This window comes from Odontomachus brunneus, unplaced genomic scaffold (genome assembly GCF_010583005.1).
Source record: "Odontomachus brunneus isolate Ranch 3 - 2012 unplaced genomic scaffold, Obru_v1 Obru_scaffold_040, whole genome shotgun sequence".
In the NCBI taxonomy this organism is placed as follows: Eukaryota; Metazoa; Arthropoda; class Insecta; order Hymenoptera; family Formicidae; genus Odontomachus; species Odontomachus brunneus.
This window is the reverse complement of record NW_022639490.1, coordinates 780,504-804,220: the sequence shown is the minus strand read 5'-3', so window position 1 is coordinate 804,220 and position 23,717 is coordinate 780,504. Positions and strand designations below refer to the sequence as shown.

Genomic DNA, 23,717 nt, shown 5'->3' with positions numbered 1-23,717 from the left:
ATATATATATATATATATATATATATATATATATATATATATATATATATATATATATATATATATATATATATATATACATATATATAGTTAAGATTAATTAATTTTAAATTGATAATTACCTGCTTTCATGCAGTTCACATATTCTGATTTTAACGTTATGCCCGATAGCGACACATTCCGTTTGGATCTATCCGTTGTCCAAGTGGACATTGCATCTTATTTCTTACAACTGATATCTGGTACCTGGTCTCGAATTGAGGTCTCCGCGTTGGTAAATACGTCCGTTGTGAAGCGGGATACCAACGATACCAACGATAAGTGTTATATGTAGGAAGATTGTTGGCATTGAACGTTGGTGGTCTTCTGCAATTGTACCCACAAGCTGTTCCCAGCGTAATTATATTTATGATTATCAGAACGATCATCAACCAAGCATGGAGGTATGCCGTCATTGTCACAACTTTACTAGTTTTCATACTACCCTAATGTAAAAAAATTATATTAAACAAATGATACGTCGTTTAGCAACTTTTAAATTTTTTCGCAATTTTAAATAAATTGTTTTTTTGGATCATTTTTTTTAATAATTATCTTAAATTATCTAATAAATTCTTTTTTTGGTTCATTTTTTTTATAATTATCTTATTTTCTATTTCAAACTGTTATATCAATTAATTTCTATAATGTTTGTGAAGTTATTACACTAATTTGAATGTTATGTTCGAAAAATTACTTTCTAAAAGTAATTTAATATTGTTACACAATGAATTAACTAAAAAAGCAAAATTATTATCGTTACCTTTATTTGTTCTCAAAAATAAATTGTTCGTATTATTGTTATTCGAGAGATAACGGGTTGTTACAATTTGTTACTTTATAACCAAGTTTAAGAGTCGTCTTCTATCATTTCTTATTTTCCACTACAGGTACGTGTATTTTACATATACTATTTATGTATATTGTTTATGTGAGGAAAATAACAATACAAGTGAGAATTATATTTGTTATTATTACCTAAAGAAACGTAATTGCTTTACCGTTACTAACGAAAAAAAGAGAGATAATTTCAATAATTAACAAGTCGTTACTACAAAAAAGTAATTTTTAATGATAATGACGATTTCAATAACGTGTCACTTCACAACTATGTTTGAATTTCTAGTACACATTACCGTTTCGACGAAGAAATACACATTGTACATTCTCCAACGTTTGCTACTTATAGTATTTTCTAATCCCCCATCAGCTCTCCTGCATTATATAAACTTCATTATTGTCATATAAGTAAACCGGTTTCCTTTTTAATATTTTATCTTCAATCAAGCAACAAATTATTCTTGTGTTTATAATCAAGTCTCAAGACAACTTGAGTCCTTCACTATCCATGACGAGAATAATTATCAATTACAACCGCAAAATCGTTAAGACTAGTTTGATGATCATTAAGATGATCGGTAGAATTAGTAATCGTAATACGACCTTCGTGAACAGACTTTCTCTCAAGTAATTCTTATTTAATTTGATATTATATAATTTGATATCGTCTTCGCGAAGACGTACTTAAGACTATGTTTATTCTCGAGACAGATGTTTCTGTAACATTTCTGTTATTTCTTCCAATAGGAACAATATATTCGAAGCGCATTTTTATGTTCTCGTATGTGCAACTTTGTTTAACATTAAATTATGAACTTAGAAAGCGTCTTATAAGTGTCCAAAATTAATACAATCTTCAAAAAATAATTCGACGATGAATATAGCTCTATGTATAAGAGGTGACGTTTAAATGCTAGTAAAGAATGAACAAATATGTTTTAACGTAATTTTTATTCTAGAAATAACGAGTCATGGGAATTTCCGTAACATTTTCAAGAAATTTTGACACTATTTGCACGATTTACTATCGCTGAACCTATGCATATATATTTTACATACGTATAGTAATGACAAAAGTAACAATTACATTCGTTTTTGTTATCCATAGAAACATAATTACCTTTACAATTACTAACTCAAGAGGGAAAAAATATTTCTCTTAGTAAGTTATTACAAAAAAGATTATCGCGTAATGTGATAATAACGTAACTAATGTCTCACTTTTCGACTTTGTTTGAATCTTTTTAGCACATATTACCTTGATCTTTTCATTGGTTTTTCGGGCAATTAATATTGTGCTTAAGAAGTGTGTTTATGACGTGAGTACCATCTAATGCGCTTATAGTAATAAATATGTTCACACTGACAACATCTGAACGCATCCAAATAGAGATAACTACATCGTTTACATCTGACTCCAATGAAACATATTCGCAAAATGTAGATGCTGATATGAATATGATTTATACCAGCATTTGCATTTATTCAATATGTTTCATTGGAGTCAGATGTAAATGATATAGTTATCTCTATTTGGATGCGTTCAGATGTTGCCAGTATGAATATATTCATTACTGTTAGCGCAAATATTAAGAAGACACAATGGAATGCTTTCATTATGCCACTTGAAAATTCACACGCGCCAATACTTTTCTTTATTTGTGATATAATGTAATATTATATGATGATATAATATGATATAATATAATATAATATAATATAATATTAATTATATTAAATGACTAATAATAATATTATTAATACTATTTTTAATAAAATTCGGCGTAGTTTGTACAGCTGACGGTAAACGCTTGGGAATATTTCCATTGGTATTGAGCACAATGATTGTTATTGACATAATTATTAAGAAACTATGGAGAGTGCCTTTATTGCACTGTGTTAAAGTCGTGGTTTAGTTATTCTAAGATAATACAAAGGATTTACACAAAAATCAACATTAATTATGCTTATTTATCCATACATCTGTGACAGTTACTACATATTATTTCTTAAGTTATCTCATTATCTCTGCAGTAGTTCATTTGAAAAAGAGTGATAGTATCATGAAAGTTATTGGTACTTTTGGACCTGCAAGTAAATATAAAATGTGAGAATACTATAGGTAAATGTAAAAAATTCAAATTCCGATAAATCAGAATTTTTCTTATATAATTGTACATATCGTATATATAATTGATGTTAGTAAATCCTAAATTGATAATTACCTGCTTACATGCAAATCACATATTCTGTGATTTTAACGTCCTTGGTCAACGCGACATATTCCGTGTGGATCTTTCCTTTGTCGATCTGGACATTCCTCATTACTTTTTGTACGAACATTTATAATAGCTGGTGTAGGCACTGCTACAGGTGACACTCGAGTTGGTGTAGTTGGACATGATACATATATATATATCGGAGGTGGACATTGACAATTAGTGTAAGATATAGGAAAGTAGGAGTTGCTGAACGTTAGTGGTTCCTCAAAGCTGTCCGAAAATATCGCTGTCCCTGGCATAATTGCATTGATGGTTATCAGAACGATCATTAAGAAAACATGAAGGAATGCCGCCATTGTGCTGCGTCAGGACCTTACTAATTTCCAAACTACCTAAACGTAAAGAAATTACATTAAATAAATAATGCGTCGTTTAGTAACTTAAATTCTTTTGGAATTAAAAAAATCCTTTCTTTTGGATAATTTTGTCTTTCTTGTAATTATCCTATTTTTTCATTATTTAATTTACGTATTGTTATATCTATTAATTTGTATAACCTTTGCGAAGCTATTACACTAAGTTAAATCTGACGTTGAAAAAAAACATTTTTCGAAAGTAATTTGACGTTGCTACTCGTTACGGATTGTATAAAATAAGAAGATAAAGTCATTATTGTAATCTTTATTCATTCTAACAACAAAAAATAGTACTTATTATCGTTATTCGAGAAGTAATAGGTTGTTACAATTTCTGTATCTTTTTTCACTAAATTTGAAAGCTTTCTTCTATCAGTTCTTGCTTTCTAATACAGGTATGTATATTTTGCCCAAGATAACAATATAAGTACAATAACAATGCCCAAAATAATAATATAAGTAAAAATTATGTTCTTCATTAGCTAAAGAAACGTACTTACGTTATCGCTACAATTACCAAAGAGAAAAAAGCAACTTTATTAAGAATTCGTTGCTAATAATAGTAACTTTTTACAGTTACAACGATTGAAATAATACGTCACTTTCTAACTTTTTTTTAAAATCTTTCTAGGATACGTTACCTTTTTGACGAATAAATACATTGTGCGTTATCCGTCGAGCGTCTGCTATTTATACTAATTTTGAATCTCCTGAATTCTTCTCTTGCATTACATAAATTTTATTATCGGTATACGAAAAAACCGGCTTCCTAAGTAATAAATAAATTCATTATCCAACAGACAATAAATTACTCTGGGTCGTGTTCATAGTCATGTCGCAAGACAACACTCTTTCACTACCAATGACAAGAATTATCATTATTTAAATCACGAGAGTTTTTGTCATCGTTAATGAAGGGGTTAAGGCTAATTTAATCAAGACTCTTTTACTCAATCAGCATTTCTTCAAGATTTCCTTGAAATTCATACTCGTACAATAAAATGATCTTCGCGAGGATGCTTTTACTCAAGTAATTCTTATTTGATTTGATATCGTCTAAGACTATGCTTATTCTCGAGATAGATGTTTCTGTAACATTTCTGTTATTTCTTCCAATAGGTACAATATATTCCAAGCACACTTTTATGAACTCGTATGTGCAATTTTGTTTAACATTAAATTATGAACTTTGAAAGCGTTTTGTAAGTGTCCGAAATTAATATAATCTTCACAAAAAGATTCGACGATGAATACAGCTCTATGTATATGAGATAACGTTTAAATGCTAGTGAAAAGTGAATAAATGTGTTTTAACGTTTTTGTTATTCTAGAACGGGTCATTGAAATTTCCGATATATTTTCACGAAATTTTGACACTGTTTGCACGATTTACTATCGCTGAACCTATGCATATATATTTTACATACGTATAGTAATAACAAAAAAAGTAACAATTACATTCATTGTTATTATCCATAGAAACGTAATTACTTTTACAATTACTAACGCAAGAGGGAAAAAATATTTCTCTTAGTAAGTTGTTACAAAAAAAGAGTAACGCGTAATGTGATAACAACGTTACTAATGCCTTACTTTTCGACTTTATTTGAATCCTTTTAGCATACCTACTTACCACATTACCTTGATCTTTTCGTTGGTCTTTCGGGCAATCAATATTTTGCTTAAGAAGTGTGTTTATGACGTGAGTACCATCTAATGCGCTGAATATGTTCACATTGACAACATCTGAACGCATCCAAATAGAGATAACTACATCATTTACATCTGACTCCAATGAAACATATTTACTAAATGTAGATATTGATATGAATATGATATATATCAGTATTTATTGAATATGTTGAATTGTTTTATTGGAATCAGATGTAATTGATGTAGTTATCTCTATTTGGATACGTTCAGATGTTGCCAGTGTGAATATATTCATTACTGTTAGCGCAAATATTAAGAAAACACAATGGAATGCTTTCATTATGCCATTTGAAAATTCACGCGCGCCAATACTTTTTTCTTTACTTGTGATATAATGTAATATTATATGATAATATAATATGATATCATATGATATAATATAATATGATGTAATATAATATAATATAATATTAATTATATTAAATCACTAATAATAATATTATTAATACTATTTTTAATAAAATTCGGAGTAGTTGGTATATCTGACGGTAAACGCTTTGGAATATTTCCATTGGCATTGAGCACAATGACTGTCATTGACATAATTATTAAGAAACTGTGGAGAGTGCCTTTATTGTGTTAAAATCGTGGTTTAGTTATTCTGAGGTAATACAGAGGATTTATACAAAAATCAACACTAATTATGTTTATTTATATTTATCCATACATCTATGACAGTTACTACATATTATCCTGTATTTCTTAAATTATCTCATTATCTCTGTAGTAGTTTATTTGAAAAAGAGTGATAATATCATGAAAGTTATTGGTACTTTTGGACCTGTAAGTAAATATAAAAGGTGAGAATACTAGAGGTAAATGTAAAAAATTCAAATTCCGATAAATCAGAATTTTTCTTATATAATTATACATATCGTATATATAGTTGATATTAGTAAACTGATAATTACCTTACATGCAAATCACATATTTTGTGATTTTAACCTTTTTTGTCCTTAGTAAACGCGACACATTCCGTGTGGATCATTCCTTTGTCCATCTGGACATTCAGCCTTACTTTTTGAACGAACATTTATAATTTCTGGTATAGGAGCTGCAGCTGGTAGAGGTGGCACTACAGCTGGACGTGTAGTTGGACGTGATACATATATATATATCGGAGGTGGACATTGACAATTAGTGTAAGATATAGGAAAGTAGGAGTTGCTGAACGTTAGTGGTTCTTCAAAACTGTCCGAATATATCGCTGTCCCTGGCATAATTGCATTGATGATTATCAGAACGATCATTAAGAAAACATGAAGGAATACCGCCATTGTGCTGCGTCAGAACCTTACTAATTTTCAAACTACCTAAACGTAAAGAAATTACATTAAATAAATGATGCGTCGTTTAGCAACTTAAATTCTTTTGGAATTAAAAAAATCCTTTCTTTTGGATAATTTTGTCTTTCTTGTAATTATGCTATTTTTTCATTATTTAATTTACGTATTGTTATATCTATTAATTTTTATAACCTTTGCGAAGCTATTGCACTAAATTGAATCTGAAAAAACATTTTTCGAAAGTAATTTGACATTGTTACTCGTTGCAGATTGCATAAAATAAGAAGATAAGGTCATTATCGTAATCTTTATTCATTCTAAAAAAAAAATAGTAGTTATTATCGTTATTCGAGAAGTAATATGTTGTTACAATGTCTATACTTTTTTTCTCTAAATTTGAAAGCTTTCTTCTATCAATTGTTGCTTTCTAATACAGATATGTATATTTTGTCCAAAATAACAATATAAGTAAAAATTATATTCTTCATCGTTAGCTAAAGAAGTGCACTTACGTTATCGCTATAATTACCAACAAGAAAAAAAGGAACTTTATTAAGAATTTGTTGCTAATAATAGTAACTTTTTACAGTAACAACGATTGAAATAATGCGTCACTTTTTAACTTTTTTTTTAAATCTTTCTAGGACACGTTATCTTTTCGACGAATAAACACACTGTGCGTTATCCGTCGAGCATCTGCTATTTATATTAATTTTGAATCTCCTGAATTCTTTTTTTGCACGACATAAGTTTTATTATCGGTATACGAAAAAACCGGTATTATGTAGGACAAACCATGATGAAAGTCATTGCAGCCGAAATGCACGTGTTGCATAATCGAAAACTGCGCAACACGGCAAGCAAATCAAAAGTGCACGCGCATAGAACATCGCGTTACACTTTTGATCTGTTGGGTAATTAGGCTGGTAACCTAACACTTTACTTTCAAGAATAATATATAAAGGGTAGGACCACCTACTCCACAGAACTGTCCAGTCTAAGAGCGCGCGCGTTACGTATCTCAGGTATGAGATACTCGACTCGAATCAGTAAAATCAACTATTTCTTTAGAACTATTGTTATATATGATATAGAACTCTAGAACTATTGTAAAACAAACCGGAACTCTAAAGAAATAGTTAATTTAAATAGTTTGTTTGATTAGGTGCGCTGCGAGAACTTAGCGCACCTTTTTTTGAAAGTCTTTTTTTTTGTATTTAATGACCGGAACTATTGAAAATTGTTGCAAAGAGCTCTAGAACTTTTCAAGAGAGTATCAGAACTGCAAAAAAAATGTCACATTTTTGAATATGGTGTGCCAAGACTTGGCACACCATATTTAAAAATGTGACATTTTTTTTAAAGTTTTGATACTCTTCTGAAAAGTTCTAGAGCTCTTTGCAACAATTTTAAATAGTTCTGGTCATTAAATACAAAAATATAGACTTTTAAAAAAAGGTATGCTAAGTTCTCGAAGCGCACTTAGTCAGTAAAATCAACTATTTCTTTAGAACTATTGTTATATATGATATAGAACTCTAGAACTATTGTATAATAAACCGGAACTCTAAAGAAATAGTTAATTTAAATAGTTTTTTTGATTTCGACTCGCGAGTAACGTGAATGTCCGACAAAACGATAACGCGATACGCTAATCTAAACAGTGTAGTACAAGTTAAACATATACAAGTGTACATGTAAAATACAGTAAGAAAGTTGTTAGGAGTTATAAGAAGAAAAATCCAAATAAATCAAACCGAAACTTTATTAAATTTGACAACTATTATTTACTCCGCGACTATTCCGCTCTGTCTGCATGGTTAACTTCGGAGCCCAACTACCCAGTTGTGCTCGGCGCTACTAAGGGCACAATAAAAACTGGTGGCAGCGGTGGGATCCGCGGTGTCCAAACCTGTAACAGAAAGAAAGAAAGGAAAGGTCAAGTGAGTGAAAAAAAAAGAGAGAGAGTTATAAGCCCTTCGTGACCCTATTTTTGAAATCCAAATATTGGGAATCGCAAAAAACTCTAAGAGACAAATACGAGAAAACACCTCGACGTCTCATCAGAAGCACATCAAGGAGACCTGAGGAACCGGAAAAAATGACGCCACAGCAGAACCGAGGATGATCGTCGGAGATACGATCATCAAACGCCTGCTGTCAGCAACACCGGAGCCTACAGTACGTCAGCATACCGAGCTAACCTTGGAGCTAACAACGGAAAATTCCGCTTATGGTAGATACAGGATCAGCTATTAGTCTAGTAAAAATAAAGACATTAGAAGATGATACACCGATGATGATACAAGATGATGATTGGAGAAAAGCTAACTCTAACGGGTATCACGGGACATCAAGCTTGTACATTAGGAAAAGTAGAAGCTACAGTAAATTTAGGAAAATAGCAACGAAAAATGGAATTCTATGTAGTAAGGGACGATTTCCCTATAGACTACGAAGGAATATTAGGAATTGATTTCATACAAGCACATCATGCCAAGTTTGATTATAAGGAAAAAACTATGAACATTTCCGGGCGAAACTTGCCATTGATACCATATCAAATATATAGCCTTCCCGCGCGTAGCGGGAACATAATACAGGCTACAGTAAGTTCAAACAAAGAAGGAATTATTCCAGCAGAAGGGATTTTACCAGGAATTTTTATTGGAAATTGCTTGATTAAAGTAAGCAATCATAATTGCCCTGCAACAACGGTAATAAAACTACCGAAAACATTGTGGAAATAGCCACACCGTATATAACATTAGAAGAAACGGCGGACGATGATAAAACAAAAATAAACCTGCTTACTGAACAGAAAAACAGCAAACAATCGGCACGAACAGAAAAATTAAAGAAACAATTACGCTTACAACATTTAAATAATGAAGAAAGAAAAATGATATATGAAATATGTGAAGATTTTAACGACACATTTTTTCTTGAAGGAGATAGCTTTACTCATTCTATAGCTTTGTATATGATGCTGTATTACTTAATTCGACCAGTTGCAGTTTCTTATCTATCTATCTTAATTAGAATTAATAAATACTAAGTTGACGATTGTACCTGTATTTTACACCAACGTGCATGTAATATTATTACACCTGCTCCCGACATATTCCATGTGGATCTTTCTGATAATTTGGGGGACAAGTAGTGGCTCTTTCGCGAACACCTACGATAGTAGGAGCCGCGGCGGGATAAGTTGGCACAAAAGGCTTATTTGTAACAGGTTTTCGTGGGTGCGGCGCAAACTTAGGCGCAAACGTAGGCGTAGGTTGTGATATTCCCATTGGTATCGCTATAATTGTCAGTACCATAATCAAGCAAATATTAAAGAGTATCTTCATTGTGCTCTGTGAGAAAATCTGAATACCTTCCACAATCTAAAAATTAAGAAACACTTGATGTATGATTTTTCTATTTCTCCAGTTTTCGAGATTCTTGTGATTTTCGTTTTTCGATTATTTTGATTTTGGTAAGTTTTTCATAAATATTTGTACTCTGCAAATTCCTTACTTTTTAGTTTTTCCAATATTCACAATTTTTTTGTTTTTATGAATATATCTAAATATTTTAACATAGTTCTATATTTTTTTCATGTTCTTGTTTAATATGTATATTTGAGCTTTTTCAGCATTTATACGAGGACTTACCGCAGTTTCCTCTTGAATCATCCGATGCTTTTAATTTGGAGGAGTGGATGTGAATTGACTGTTCTCTCTCCTGCGTTTCGTATTTATAATCTTCCATAATCTCATTAATATTCGTCTAATACGTAAAGTTTATTATCATTACCATTTATCATTACGCACAAACCAGTTTGTGTTCAGTGTAATATCCTTTACATAAGACTTTGTTGTAGTTTTCCGCAACGCATATTCCATGCGGATCTTTCCGTTGACATTGTGGAGAATTTACCGGTTATATAAAAAGAATGTTTATAAAGTAATTTCCGCTTTCGATAAACACTCTTAAATCTTCTTGTGTGAATATATGTTCTATGTCCACATATAATGCATAAAATTTTGTGTCAATCAGGTGTGATTTGTACGTTCCAAGTGTATTGTAATTATAAAATAAGAGTAATTATCGGGCATAGAGGAAGCAGTTTCAATAACCTTGACCTTGATACAGTCAAAGTCACTGCCTTAAGTAACATTCAAAAGGTTTTAGCTTGCACTCATAGTTTAATAACAAGTTATTAACGAAAAAAGTTACATGAATTTTATTAGTTATGCAAAAAAACCGGTTTATTCATTAATGAATTTATATGATGATACATCTGACAGTAAGCGCTTGGGAAAATTCCCATTGATATTGCGCATACTGATTGTTATCAACATAATCAACTATTAAGAATGTTTTTATTGTGCAAAAATTTCGGTTTAGTTATCTGAAATAATACAGAGGATTCACCCAAAATAACACAAAAATTGACATTAATCATGTTTATTTATATTTATTCATACATCTGTGAGATTGCCACATATTATCTAAATTAATATTACATATTATCCTCATTAACAAATTAACTGGTTTTTTTGCATAACGATAATAAAATTTATGTAATGCAGAAGAAGAATTCGGGCGATAAAAAACGGTAATGATTTAACTTCTTATTTTAATCATTGTGTAACGAGTAACAATAACAATATTCTATCTACGGTAAATACAGTTAGTAATTGCATTGATACTTGGCCACTTTAACATTACAATTAATGGAGTTTTATTGTCATGTTTATCAGACATGTTTAATGAATAAAATTTTTATTTATTCATATTAATATGAAATTAAGATAATATTTTAATTAAATAATTTAATTTAATTTTATATTAATGTGAAATTTATTCATATTAATATATAATTAAGATTAATATGAAATTAATATGAAATTAAAATACCACATATTATTATACATTTCTTGTCTTATTCCATTACTTCGAGTTTATTACTTCGCAGTTGTTGTATAGAAATATTATTGAAACCTGCAATCGAATAATATAATCTTTATAATATTCAGAATAAACTTGTTCATATAAAATAATACAAAATAAATTAAGTACTTTTATATTGCTGATATTTAGTGAAATGATCAACTAAAATTGTCTTCTCCTCGTAAAGATTTATATGTTCTATAGTCGTCTATAAATCCTTTTAGTTTTAATAGCTTTGTATATAATGCTGCATTATTTAATTCGACCATTGCAGTTTCTTATCTATCTATCTTAATTAGAATTAATAAATACTAAGTTGACGATTGTACCTGTATTTTACACCAACATGCATGTAATATTGTTACTCCTGCTCACGACATATTCCATTTGTATCTTTCCGAAAGTTTGTGGGACAAGTAGTGGTTCTTTGAAGAACACCTATGAGAGTATAAGCCACGGTTGGATGAGTTGACATATAAGGCTTATTTGTAACAGACATAATCGTAGACGTAGGTTGTGATATTCCCATTGGTATTGCTATAGTTGTCAGCATCATAATCAAGCAAATATTAAAGAGTATCTTCATTGTGCTTTGTGAGAAAATCTGAATATCTTTTACAACCTAAAAATTGAGAACACTTGATGTATGATTTTTCCATTTCTCTAGTTTTCGAGATTCTTGTGATTTTCGTTGTTCGATTCTTTTGATTTTGGTAAGTTTTCCATAAATATTTGTACTCCGCAAATTTCCTACTTTTTAGTTTTTCCAATATTCACACTTTTTTTGTTTTTATGAATATATCTAAATATTTTAACATATACATAGTTCTGTATTTTTTCCATGCTCTTGTTTAATATGTATATTTAAGTTTTTTCAGCATTTATACGAAGACTTACCGCAGTTTCCTCTTGAATCTTCTGATGCTTTTAATTTGAAGGAGTGGATGTGAATTGACTGTTCTCTCCCCTGTGTTTTGTATTTATAATCTCCCATAATCTCGTTAATATTCTTCTTTATTACGTAAAGCTTATTATCATTATCATTTATCATTATGTTGCATAAACCAGTTTGTACTGAGTGTAATATCCTTTACATAAGACTTTGTTGTAGCTTTCCGCAACGCATATTCCATGCGGATCTTTTCGTTGACATTGTGGAGAATTTACCGGTTATATAAAAGGAATGTTTATAAAGTAACTTCCCCTTCCGATAAGCAATCTTAAATCTTCTTGTGTGAATATATGTTCTATGTCCACATATAAAGCATAAAATTTATTTTGTGTCAATCAGATGTGATTTGTACGTTTCAGGTGTATTGTAATTATAAATTAAGAGTAATTATCGGACATAAAGGAAGCAGCTTCAATAACATTGACCTTGATAAAGTCAAAGTCACTGCCCTAAGTAACGTTCAAAAAGTTTTAGCTGGCACTCATAGTTTAATAACAAGTTATTAACAAAAAAATTTATATTAGTACCAACACAGCGTACATAAAGTATAGTAGGTAAACAGTAAACGAAATATGGTAAATTACAAGTATATGTGCGGGAGAGGGGCTTTGCCCTTTTCCCAGTACTGCTTCCCGAAAAAACTAATCCTAACACAACCTAACCTAATCCATCCATTAAAATATGGTAAAACGTACACGTATATGCATAACATATTCTTTACATTTTTATACATAGTTTGTGAAAATTATGTAATACAACAATGAAAAACAATAAAACTGCTTGCAATATTTTTTGCATATAGTGTACATTGAAATATCGCAAACTGTATCTGCATTTGAATTCTTATATTGTTTTTCATTGACAAGTTATGATTAAAAATATAAAGAATAAGTTACGCATATACGTGTACGTTTTATCATATTTCAATAGATGAGTTACATTAAGGTTAGAGGGAGTTTTTTGGAGAAGGGATGCTGGGGGAGGAGTGGGGCTACTCCCCCGCCATATACGTGTACTGCTTACCATATTTCAATGTATACTATGTACCAAAATTACGTTCCGTTTATAGAATTTTTTTTCAATAACTTTTTAACAAACAATGAGCGCCGACTAAAACCATTCGAAGATTACTCGTTACAATATTACAATTAATAGGGCTTTGTTTTGATATCAGACATGTTCAACGAATAATTATAAAAATTTTTATTTATTCATATTTATAAGATGTCGTATACTATTTTACATTTCTTGACTTATTCCATTATTTTCAGTCTATTACTTCGCAGTTGTTGTATGAAAATATTATTAGAATCTGCAATCGAATAAGAAATATTCCAATGAATAATTTTTCATACATAATTATGTAAAATTATATAAATAATTATAAATAATTATATATTTATAAATAGTTATATAATTATATATAATTTTATATGATTATATATAATTATACATAATTATGTATGGACAAATTTTACATATAATTATGCATGAAAAATTTTTTATCGGGATATGAGCGTGTGATAGATGAATATGTGAATCGTCAATTTGATAGACCATGATCTTTTAGCATATTGGATATATATCTGAAGTGAGATTAAACTGACAATCTTAAACTGACAATTATTTGCACACCTTTGTCGTTATATATTGACACATGACATATTCCGCGTGAATCTTTTTTGTTGCCTTTATGGACAATTTACTGATTGTTTCGAGAGAGAAAAAAGAGTGTTTATTAAATATAATCTTTATAATATTCAGAATAAACTTGTTCATATAAAATAATACGAAATAAATTAAATACTTTTATATTACTGATATTTAATGAAATAATCAACTAGAATTAACTTTTCCGCATAAAGATTTATATAGTCTATTCATGTATAAATCTTTTTAGTTTTAATAGCTTTGCAGATGATGCTGCATTACTTAATTAAACCAGTTGCAGTTTTTTATGCTATCTATCTTAATTAGAATTAATAAATACTAAGTTGACGATTGTACCTGTATTTTACACCAACGTGCATGTAATATTATTACACCTGCTCCCGACATATTCCACGTGGATCTTTCCGCAAATTTGTGGGACACATAGCGGTTTGTTTCATAAGTAAACCTATGACAGTAGGAATCGGTCTAGGAATCGCCGCGAAACGTTTATTTATAACATGACCTGACAGCGTAATCAGTAAAGGTTGTGATATTCCCATTGATATCATCACGATAATCAAGCAAATGTTAAGGAATACTTTCATTGTGCTTTGTAAGAAAATCTGAGTATCTTCCACAAACTAAAAATTACAGAACACTTTATGTATGATTTTTCCATTTCTCCAGTTTTTCAAGATTCATGCAGTTTTTTTTCCATTCTTTTGATTTTGGTAAGTTTTCTATAAATATTTCTATTCCGCAATTTTCATACTTTTTAGTTTTCCAGTATTCACAATTTTTTTGCTTTTATGAATATATTAAAATATTTTAACACAGTTCTATATTTTTTCCATGCCTTTTTTTAATATGTATATTAGAGATTTTTTTAGCATTTATATGGACTTACCGCTTTCTGTTATCAGTTTCCTATATTTTTCTTCACTATGAGATTTTTTCCAATGCTTTTAATTACTTTGGAGGAGTGGATATGAATTGATCGTTTTCTGTCCTGCGTTTCGTATTTATAATCTACTCTAATCTCATCAATATTCGTTTCTATTGCGTAAAGTATTATTATTATGTTGCAGAAACCAGTTTGTGCTCAGTGTAATATTCTTTACATAAGACTTTGTTGTTGCTTTACGCGACATTCCATGCGGATCTTTTCGTTGACCTTGTGTAGAATGTACCGGGTATATTAAAGAAATGCTTATAAAGTAACTTTCACTTGCGATAGGCTCTCTTAAATCTTCTTGTGTGAATATATGTATATGATCACATGTCTCATATACAATTCATCTTGCTTCTTTCAGATGTGATTTGTACGTTTCAAGTGTATTATAATTATAAAATAAGTATCTGAATATCTAAATCATTTTCCTTTTGTAATTTATATAAATTAAGCTTTGTTATGTTTTCTACGTTACATTATTACAACAAACATTGTATATGAGCGTTAAAAATATGATTATTTTCGGTATACGTTATTATTAAAAATAAAGACGTATAACGGTATTTTTCGCTAGGCATTTGCTATTTATATTGTATTTAATACTCTTTTGTTTTCTTTTTCGTTTGATCAATTTAGTTATTTTCCTATGAAGAAAAACCGTGTTTATAAATCAGCACATTCTGTCTTCAATACGATATTATTATATTTAAAATTTATCAGTTAGTTGTGTTAGTGATCGAAGGATTGCTTAGCAAGAAAAATGCCAAAAACTGCGACATGTGTCAAATGATTATCATTTACGTTTACTCGTATATATATTTTCGAATGCTTGTGGATTATATTATTATATCTTCTAATATTTATGAGTTATATTATTCTTTTGTAGTTAAGTGATAATTATACATGCCTTATAAATATTTTCAGAGCAATATGTGCACGTACAGTACATAAAAATAATGTAAATGTTGATAATAAGTTTTAATAGTATGGTGTTTTTATCAAGAGTTTTTATGATATAAGAAAACATCGAATGATAACATTAGTTTTAATAAAACTCGGCGTCGTATAATGTTTTAGTTTTTTTTATACTGTATGAAAATTTTGGTTTAGTTATTCTGAAATAATAACAGGTTAACATATAAAATAACACAAAAATTGACATTAATCATGTTTATTTATATTTATTCATACATCTGTGGGTCGCTACATATTATCCTAAATCTCTTGAATTATCTCTTATATTATTATCTGTGTTAGTTCATGATGGTATCATAAAAGTTATCAATACTTTTGTGCCTGCGAGCAAATATATAATGTGAGAATACTGTAGGTAAATGTGTAAAATTTAATATCCGATAAATCAGAATAATCTTAAACTGATAATCACTTACTTACGTGCTGTTTACATATTTTACGATTATGCCCGTTCGCGACATATTCCTTGTGAGTCTTTCTTTTGTCCATTTGGGCATTTCACCTCACTTTTTGCAAAAGTATCTATAATACGTGGAGTAGTGTATATCAGAGGTGTTGATGCAATTTTTGATGTAGTTGGATACGTATAATGTCGCCGAAATATAGGATGGTTGGCGGTGAACTTTGGGGATCTTTCAAAGCTGTCCGATATTCCCAGTGTAAATATATTGATGATTATTAGAACGATCATTAAGAAACCATGAAGAAATGCCATTATTATGCTGTGTGACAGAACCTTACTAATTTCAAACTACCTAAATGTAAAAGAATTAAAATTAAATATTAAATATTAAACAATTAATTAAATATTAAAAAAATAATATGTCTGTTAGTAGCTTTAAAAATTTTAAAATAAATTGTTTCTTGTGGATTATTTTGACTTTCTTGTAATTACGCTATTTTTTCATTATTTATTAATTTTTGAACTGTTATATCGATTAATTTTGATGAAGTTTGTGAAGCAATGTTAATTTGAATTTGACATTGAAAAAAATAACTTTTCAAAAGTAATTTGATATTGTTACCCGTTACACAATAAATAAGATGAGAAAGTAAAGTTTTTATCTTTATCTTGATTCATTCTCAAAAATAAATTGTTCTTATTATCGTTATTCGAGAAGTAACGGGCAGTGATGTCATTTATACACTAAGAGAAAAATATAGTTGCCTTTGGCGTCAACTATACCTTTTTGTGATTTTAAGTACAAAAATAGTTAGAAAAACCATTGTTTTAGTAAGTATTATTAGAAAAATGCTTCTTCTAATTATTTGCTTTTATCAAGAGTTTCTATGACATAAGAAAACAGTGAATGATATTACGGCACTACACGGTCACTTACTTATGTATTACTTTGCGTATATTCTCTCCACACGCTGTAGTATGCTGTTCGGACGTACAAATATCACTGGTAATAGGTCATTTCCACAATTTCTGTTACTTTTTTCACCAAGTTTAAGAGCCCTCTTTTATATTATTTTCTGCTTCCCAATGCAAGTACATGTATTCTATATGCGCAAACCAACAATACAAGCGAGAATTATATCCGTTATCGTTACCTAAAGAAACGATACGTTATCATTACAATTACCAACGAGAAAGAAAAAAGTTTCATTAAGAAGAAAAGAAAAGAATTTCACTAAGAAGTTGTTGCTAATAATAATAATTTTTTACCGTTACGACGATTGAAATAATGCGCTACTTCTTGACTTTTCTTTAATCTTTCTAGTGTACGTTTCGATAAGTAAACATACATTGCGTATTATCCATCGAACGTCTGCTATTTATAGCTTTGAATCCTTTGAATTCTCTTCTGCATTACATTAATTTTATTATCGTTATGCAAAAAAACCGGTTTATTCATTCATGAATAAACCGGATTTTTTGCATAGCGATATATGATGGTACATCTGATGGTAAGCGCTTGGGAAAATTCCCATTGGTATTGCGCATACTGAATGTTATCAAGATAATTAACTATTAAGAATGTTTTCCTTGTGCCGTGCAAAAATTTTAGTTTAGTTATTCTGAAGTAATACTGAGGACTCACCTAAAATAACACAAAAATTGACATTAATCATGTTTATTTATATTTATTCATACATTTATGAGATTACTACATATTATCTTAATTAATACATATAATACATATAATTCTAATTAATTATTACATATTAACCTAATATAATCATATTACATATAATACATATAATCATAAATTACATATAATCCTAATTAATTATTACATATTATCCATTAATAAATTAACCGATTTTTTTGTATAACAGTAATAAAATTTATGTAATGCAGAAGAAGAATTCGGGGGATAAAAAACGATAATGACTTTAACTTCTTATTTTATTCATTGTGTAACGGGTAACAATAACAATCCTCTATCTATGATAAATACAATTAGTAATTGTACTGGTACTTGGCGACTTTAACATTATAATTAATGGAGTTTTGTTGTGATATCAGACATGTTCAACGAATCAAATTTTTATTTATTCATATTAATAAGATGTCATATATTATTTTACGTTTCTTGTCTTATTCCATTACTTCGAGTTTATTACTTCGCAGTTGTTGTATAGAAATATTATTGGAACCTGCAATCGAATAATATAATTTTTATAATATTCAGAATAAACTTGTTCATATAAAATAATACAAAATAAATGAAGTACTTTCATATTGTTGATATTTAGTGAAATGATCAACTAAAATTATCTTCTCCCCGTAAAGATTTATATATTTTAGTGGTGTATAAATCCTTTTAGTCTTAATAGCTTTATATATGATGCCGCATTACTTAATTCGACCAGTTGCAGTTTCTTATCTATCTATTTTAATTAGAATTAATAAATACTAAGTTGACGATTGTACCTGTATTTTACACCAACGTGCATGTAATATTATTACACCTGCTCCCGACATATTCCACGTGGATCTTTCTGATAATTTGGAGGACAAGTAGTAGCTCTTTCACGAACACCTACGATAGTAGGACGGGTATAAATAGGGTTGGGATAAATAGGTCTGGGATAAGTTGGCACATGAGTAACAGGATGTGGCGGCGTAATCGATAAAGGTTGTGATATTCCCATTAGTATCACTATAATTGTCAGCACCACAATCAAGTAAATGTTAAAGAGTATATTCATTGTGCTCTGTGAGAAAATCTGAATATTTTCTACAACCTAAAAATTAAGAAACGCTTGATGTATGATTTTTCTATTTCTCCAGTTTTCGAGATTCTTGTGATTTTTATTTTTTGATTCTTTTGATTTTGGTAAGTTTTTCATAAATATTTGTACTCCGCAAATTCCTTACTTTTTAGTTTTTCCAATATTCACATTGTTTTTGTTGTTTTTATGAATATATCTAAATATTTCAATACAGTTCTATATTTTTTCCATGTCCTTGTTTAATATATATATGAGTTTTTTTAGCATGTATATAGACTTACCGCAGTTTCTTCTATTTCTCTTGAATATATCTGAGATCTTCTCCGTTGCTTTTAATTATTTTGGAGGAGTGGATGTGAATTGACTGTTCTCTCTCCTGCGTTTCGTATTTATAATCTTCCATGATCTCATCAACTTGCATCTCTATTACGTGAAGTTTATTACTATTATCATTTATCATTATATTGCATAAACCAGTTTGTGCTCAGTGTAATATCCTTTATATAAGACTTTGTTGTAGCTTTCCGCAACGCATATTCCATGCGGATCTTTTCGTTGACATTGTGGAGAATTTACCGGTTATGTAAAATAACTTCCACTTCCGATAAACACTCTTAAATTTTCTTGTGCGAATATATGTTCTATGTCCATATACAACGCATAAAATTTATTTTGTGTGAATCAGGTGTGATTGATACGTTCTAAGTGTATTGTAATTATAAAATAAGGGTAATTATTGAGCATAGAGGAGGCAGATTCAATAATCTTGACCTTGATAAAGTCAAAGTCGTCAAAGTCACTGCCCTAAATAAAGTTCAAAAAGTTTTAGCTGGCAGTCATAGTTTAATAACAAGTTATTAACGGAAAAATTTACATTAGTACCAACACAGCATACATAAAGTGTAGTAAGTAAACGGTAAACGAAATATGGTAAACTACACGTATATGTGCGGGAGAGGGGCTCTCCCAGCACAGTTTCCCGAAAAAACTAATCCTAACCTAACCTAACCTAACCTATCTATTAAAATATGGTAAAACGTACACATATATGCATAACATATTCTTTACATTTTTATAAATAAATTGTGAAAATTATATAAAGCAAGAATGAAAAACAACAAAACTGTTTGCGATATTTTTTGCACATAGTGTACATTAAAATATCGCAAACTATATTTACATTTGTATTCTTATATTGTTTTCAATTGACAAGTTATGTATAAAAATATAAAGAATAGGTTGCGCATATATGTGTACATTTTATCATATTTCAATAGATGAGTTAGATTAGGGTTAGTTTTTTGGGGAAGGGATGCTGGGGGAGGAATGGGGCCACTCCCCCGCGCATATACGTGTACTGTTTAACATATTTCAAAATAACAGTTCAAATGCTAAAATAGTGAAAAATAGCATAGTTATGAAAAAGATAAAGAAATTCAAAAAAACGAATTTATTTAAAAAATTTAAAAGTTGCTGCACGACATACTATTTGTTTAATATAATTTTTTTTAGATTTTTTAGGTAGTTTGAAAATTAGTAAGGTCGCTCATTAATAGATTTATTATCAAATCGGTAATAAATTACTATGGCTCGTGTTATAGTCAAGTCTCAAGACAACACTTAACTCTTTCACTATAATGATAAGAAATATCATTTAAATCATGAGATTTCTTGCCATCGGTAGTGAAGAGATTAAGACTAGTTTGATCACGACTCTCTTATTCAATCAGCATTTCCTTAAGATCAGTAAAATTCATAATCATAATATAAAATCTTCGTGATGAGGCTTTTAATCAAGTAATTCTTATTTGATTCGATCTTGTCTTCGCGAAGTTGTATTTAAGATAATGCCTATATATTCTGAAGTCAGCTATTTTTGCAACATTTCCTTCAATAGGAACAACGTATTCAAAGACGCAGTTTCGTAAACTGCAATGCACCATTTTGTTTAAATTACATTAAATTACGTATCTAGAGAGCGTCTTGAAACCAAAATTCAGGTGATCTTTAAAATAAGATTCAACGGTGAATATGGTCCTATGTCTAAAATATGACTTTTAATTGCCAGTAAAGAGTGAATAAACGTGTTTTATCGCAATACGGAAAGAAATATGTATGAATTGAAAAATCCGCGTTAGAAAGTATCATATTTACACAATCCTCTATCTACGGTAAATAGAATTAGTAATTATACTTGGCGACTTAAACATTACAATTAAGGGAGCTTTGTAGTGATATCAGGCATGTTCAATGAAAAATTATAAAAATTTTTATTTATTCATATTAATAAGATGTTATATATTATTTTACATTTCTTGTCTTATTCCATTACTTCGAGTTTATTACTTCGCAGTTGTTGTATAGAAATATTATTGGAACCTGCAATCGAATAATATAATCTTTATAATATTCAGAATAAATTTGTTCATATAAAATAATACAAAATAAATTAAATACTTTCATATTGTTGATATTTAGTGACATGATCAATTAAAATTAGCTTCTTCCCATAAAGATTTATATATTCTAGTCGTGTATAAATCTTTTTAATCTTAATAGCTTTGTATATGATGCTGCATTACTTAATTCGACCAGTTGCAGTTTCTTATCTATCTATTTTAATTAAAAATAATAAATATTAAGTTGACGATTGTACCTGTATTTTACACCAACATGCATGTAATATTGTTACATCTCACGACACATTCCATTTGTATCTTTCCGAAAGTTTGTAGGACAAGTAGTGGCTCTTTCACGAACACCTACGATAGTACCAACGGGGCTGGGAGAAGTAGGGCTGGGATAAGTATATGTGGGAGTAGTATACGTGGGATAAGCAGTGCTGGGATAAGTAGGCCTGGTATAAGTAGGCCTGGGATAAGTAGGCCTGGGATAAGTTGACACATGAGTAACAGGACGTGGCGGCGATGCAGGTTGTGATGTTCCCATTGGTATCGCTATAATTGTCAACACCATGATCAAGCAAATGTTAAAGAGTATCTTCATTGTGCTCTGTGAGAAAATCTGAATATCTTCTACAATCTAAAAATTAAGAAATACTTGATGTATGATTTTTCCATTTCTCCAGTTATCGAGATTCTTGTGATTTTCGTTTTCCGATTCTTTTGAGTTTGGTAAGTTTTTCATAAATATTTGTACTCCGCAAATTCCTTATTTTTTAGTTTTTCCAATATTCACATTGTTTTTGTTGTTTTTATGAATATATCTAAATATTTCAATATAGTTCTATATTTTTTCCATGCCCTTATTTAATATGTATATGAGATTTTTCAGCATTTATACAGACTTACCGCAGTTTCTTCTATTTCTCTTGAATATATCTGAGATTTTCTCCGATGCTTTTAATTATTTTGGAAGAGTGGATATGGAATGACGATTCTCTCTTCTGCGTTTCGTTTTTATAATCTACTAAAATCTCATCAATATTCGTTTCCACAGTGTAAAGTTCATTATCGCCATGTTGCAGAAACCAGTTTGTGCTCAGTGTAATATCCTTTCCATAAGACTTTGCTGTTGTTTTACGCATCATATTCTATGCCGATCTTTTCGTTGATCTTGAGAATTTACCGGTTATACAGGGTATCTCACACTCTCTTCCAGGCATTTTGTGGTGACGTAGAAGAGGTTGAGGTGAACATAAAAGTCCTATACCGTTTTGCGATATTCGCAATAATTATCGAGATATTAATTGTAGAAAACTTGTAAATGATCATGCAGAATATGGTATAGAATGAGTTATAATAGCGACGACTGCCGTCGTGTACTTATACTTTAGGTCAAATTGAACAAAAAAGTTCTGTACCATTTTGCAAATAATCACATAGATTCTTAATTATTAATATATATATATATTATTTATTTTTCTCGTGTCATTCCATCGCTTCTTGTTTATCATTTGTGGTTTAAAAACTGATTTTTCAACAACGTTGGATTTAAATTAATATAATAGATTCACAAACTGCTTAAAAATTAATCGATATAACAGTTCAAAAGTTAAATAATGAAAAATAACATAATTATAAAAAAGACAAAGAAATCCAAAAAAAGAATTTATTTAAAAAATTTAAAAGTTGCAGCACGACATACTATTTGTTTAATATAATTTTTTTTACGTTTAGATATTTTGATAATTAGTAAGGTCGGTTATTAATAGATTCATTATCCAACCGGTAATAAATTACTATGGCTCGTGCTATAGTCAAGTCTCAAGACAACACTTAACTCTTTCACTACGATGATAACAAGTATCATTTAAACCATGAGAATTCTCGCCATCGGTAGTGAAGAGATTAAGACTAGTTTGATCACGACTCTCTTATTCAATCAGCATTTCCTTAAGATCAGTAAAATTCATAATCGTAATATAAAATCTTCGTGAAGAGGCTTTTACTCAAGTAATTCTTATTTGATTCGATATTGTCTTCGCGAAGTTGTATTTAAGATAATACTTATATATATATATATATATATATATATATATATATATATATATATATATATATATATATATATATATAT

The 23,717-nt window shown here is 29.5% G+C and overlaps 1 protein-coding gene and 6 long non-coding RNA genes across 22 annotated transcripts in view; 1 reads left to right on the top strand and 6 right to left on the bottom strand.

Moving 5' to 3' along the window:
• Nucleotides 1–1,183, bottom strand: part of LOC116844205 — a 6,495-nt gene extending 5,312 nt beyond the window's left edge. For 5 of the 7 annotated variants that reach the window (XR_004378019.1, XR_004378021.1, XR_004378015.1 and 2 more), the window contains exons 1-2: nucleotides 803–1,183; nucleotides 123–485 (exon numbers count right to left, since the gene is read on the bottom strand). This is a non-coding gene — a long non-coding RNA (uncharacterized LOC116844205). The remainder of the gene's footprint in view (nucleotides 1–122; nucleotides 486–802) is intronic. The other 2 variants (XR_004378016.1, XR_004378018.1) reach the window with 2 other exon arrangements.
• LOC116844192 overlaps nucleotides 1–23,717 on the top strand; it is a 280,321-nt gene that overhangs the window by 89,961 nt on the left and 166,643 nt on the right. The gene's annotated exons all lie outside the window — the stretch shown is intronic.
• On the bottom strand, nucleotides 1,898–4,345 carry LOC116844210. 3 transcript variants are annotated; one of them, XR_004378028.1, is made up of 3 exons: nucleotides 4,018–4,345; nucleotides 3,105–3,489; nucleotides 1,898–2,967 (listed from the first exon to the last, which is right to left on the bottom strand). It is a non-coding gene; the product is annotated as an uncharacterized LOC116844210 (long non-coding RNA). The 3 variants fall into 3 exon arrangements; XR_004378027.1 differs by having other exon boundaries at nucleotides 3,105–3,493; nucleotides 4,018–4,344; XR_004378029.1 differs by having other exon boundaries at nucleotides 3,105–3,493; nucleotides 4,159–4,175.
• On the bottom strand, nucleotides 8,264–15,064 carry LOC116844197. Of its 2 annotated transcripts, none has more exons than XR_004378006.1 (7): nucleotides 14,973–15,064; nucleotides 14,420–14,706; nucleotides 12,358–13,724; nucleotides 11,790–12,082; nucleotides 10,179–11,511; nucleotides 9,589–9,908; nucleotides 8,264–8,428 (listed from the first exon to the last, which is right to left on the bottom strand). It is a non-coding gene; the product is annotated as an uncharacterized LOC116844197 (long non-coding RNA). The 2 variants fall into 2 exon arrangements; XR_004378007.1 differs by having other exon boundaries at nucleotides 14,420–14,531; nucleotides 14,973–15,061.
• On the bottom strand, nucleotides 16,173–17,812 carry LOC116844195. 2 transcript variants are annotated; one of them, XR_004378003.1, is made up of 4 exons: nucleotides 17,665–17,812; nucleotides 17,333–17,549; nucleotides 16,409–16,747; nucleotides 16,173–16,313 (listed from the first exon to the last, which is right to left on the bottom strand). It is a non-coding gene; the product is annotated as an uncharacterized LOC116844195 (long non-coding RNA). The 2 variants fall into 2 exon arrangements; XR_004378004.1 differs by having other exon boundaries at nucleotides 16,413–16,747.
• LOC116844203 lies at nucleotides 18,331–20,337 on the bottom strand. Of its 2 annotated transcripts, none has more exons than XR_004378012.1 (3): nucleotides 19,460–20,337; nucleotides 18,877–19,190; nucleotides 18,331–18,599 (listed from the first exon to the last, which is right to left on the bottom strand). It is a non-coding gene; the product is annotated as an uncharacterized LOC116844203 (long non-coding RNA). The 2 variants fall into 2 exon arrangements; XR_004378013.1 differs by having other exon boundaries at nucleotides 18,877–18,985; nucleotides 19,460–20,328.
• On the bottom strand, nucleotides 21,488–22,913 carry LOC116844204. The gene is made up of 3 exons (XR_004378014.1): nucleotides 22,490–22,913; nucleotides 21,835–22,220; nucleotides 21,488–21,557 (listed from the first exon to the last, which is right to left on the bottom strand). It is a non-coding gene; the product is annotated as an uncharacterized LOC116844204 (long non-coding RNA).